Here is a 2,500-nt window from a genome sequence, read left to right on the forward strand (position 1 = left end):
CAGATGCCCAAATCATGTTGTTGTTGTTGGTGTTGGTGTTGTTGTTGTTGTTGTTGTTGTTGTTGTTGTTGTTGTTGTTGTTGTGTTCCATATGCTGTGCCTGTGGCTGACTCTCCTGTGTGCAGGGCCCAACTTGTGCATGTTGTTTATCTGCGGGGTTGTTATGATTGGCAGGCAGCGTTTGTTCATATTGGCTGGTGGTCACAGTTAACAGACATCTGAACACTCCTGCGGGTTTTTCTAATGACAGACTCGAAAACAGCTACATGTACACTTCCACACTTATCTAGAACCGACACTGTATTACTGTGTGTGTGTGTGTGTCTGTGTGTGTGCGTGCGCTGCGCGCGCTGCGTGTGTGTGTGTGTGTGTGTGTGCACGTGTGCACGTGTGCGCGTGTGTGTGCACTTAGTACTCACTTGATGATGTTTAAACGAGTGGCCTCAGCTGTCTCAACAAGCTAAACAATCTTCACAAACACACTAGAGACAGAGAGAGAGACAGAGAGGCAGAGAGAGAGACAGAGAGAGAGAGAGAGACACACAGAGAGAGAGACACAGAGAGAGAGAGAGAGAGAGACACACAGAGAGAGAGACACAGAGAGAGAGACACACACAGAGAGAGAGAGAGAGACAGAGAGAGAGAGAGAGAGAGAGACAGAGAGAGAGACACAGAGAGCGGGAGAGAGAGAGACACAGAGAGAGAGAGAGACACACACACAGAGAGAGAGAGAGAGACACACAGAGAGAGAGAGAGAGAGAGAGAGAGAGAGAGAGAGAGAGAGAGAGACACACACAGAGAGAGACAGAGAGAGAGAGAGAGACACACACACACAGAGAGAGACAGAGAGAGAGAGACACAGAGAGAGAGAGAGACAGAGAGAGAGAGAGAGGTAAAGCACAAGAGAAAAGAGCGAGAGAAGGAGAGAGAAAGATAATTCTAGGGTACAAACTTCCTCTGGGATATTTTCCTCCGAGAAGAAAGAATCCATCAGTGCAGCCCTGTCTCTGTTTTCAACATTTGACTCCTTTGAAAAAAAAAAAAAGCTGGAGCTGTTTGGTGGTCTCATAAAGTGGCAGGCAAACAGAGGGAGACGGTAATGTTATAATGATAATGACTCAACTCCAAACTGTGAGCGAAGGACGCCCTGGGGAGGCGACTGATAGACGCAGACCACAGAGAAGCAGGCAGCGCAGCAACCAGGGGGGATGATGAAGGGATGAGAGCGGATGAGGGTGGAGATTGGTTCTGCTCGAGTTAGATTGTGACCCTAACCACAGAACTCGGGATCGGTTTACCTTACCCTCTGGGCCTCAAGTCCACCCATGGGGGGATGATCTCACATCTGACCCTGTACAACGTCCACGGATCTTTTCCGATCTAATGGGTAATATGATGAAAATTGTATTTATGACCGTATTTATATAAGTTTCGCTTTTTTTCTTCTACCCATACATTTCTTATCTTCATCACATAACATCAAGGTTCCTGCCAAAGTAGACGGTGTGCCAGCAGTAGGCCCCATGGTAGGTTATTTTATATTCCTTGAATGTGTTGTTCTTACTTACAGTACCCCACAAAACATACAGTATCGACCTCCTCAAAGAACTGACATTGATAAGAACTGATGGCTAATAAGCTGTTCCATTGCAACATGGGCATGTTTTTGAATGTGGATGAATGTGTGTTGATTGTATCATAAACATAAACCTGACTTGTGTTGTAGTGTGTCATATTTGATCACATTGTCTTGTCTCATATGTTTCTATGTTGTGTTTTATGCTTTTAAGACATGTCTTATGGTGGAAGCCAAAGGCAAATTTCCACTTTGTGGATAATAACTCGTATTCATATCCATTTCTTGCCACACTCGCCCTCCTCTGCCTCGATGGGCTGTCACGGTTCTATGCTTTTGTCCCATTGGCGCAAGGAGACATTTTCAGGCCAAAATGGCGGGCGACACTGCTGTAAAAAAAAAAAAGCACCAGCCTTCGTCTCTTGCCTTTCTAAACTCTTTGACCTCATTCTCTGTCTCCTGTGGCCTTTCCAACGTTCCAGAATGCAGAAGAAGCCAGCAGGAAGTGTCCAGACATCACCGACCGTCTGCGGCTTCTGGAGCAGGAAGTGGCCCGCTACAGAGAGGAGTCTCGGATGTCCCAGGCGGAGGTGGAGAGGCTAATGGGGGCGCTGAGGGACGCCGAGATGGACAGATGTAGCAAGGAGAAAAAGATCGCCGATCTGGAGAGGTGAGGGATCAAAAAAAAAAGAAAAAAAAGAAGAGTAACCCTCCAAACTGGGTGTCCTCAAAAAGCGCGGTGTCCTTTTCGAGCGACATGTGCTTGAACCGTGCTGCATGACCACAGCTTTGTAAGATCTTGATTCATTCCTAAGTGCTCTATTTATAAAGGAGTAATCCACAAGACATAAACTGTCTAGATTGTGTCCTCCCAGCACTTGAGACCACTTCCATGCAGTCATGCTTTTTGTCTGATGTAAGCAC

This window comes from Poromitra crassiceps (genome assembly GCF_964638095.1).
Source record: "Poromitra crassiceps genome assembly, chromosome: 8".
Taxonomy (NCBI): domain Eukaryota; kingdom Metazoa; phylum Chordata; class Actinopteri; order Beryciformes; family Melamphaidae; genus Poromitra; species Poromitra crassiceps.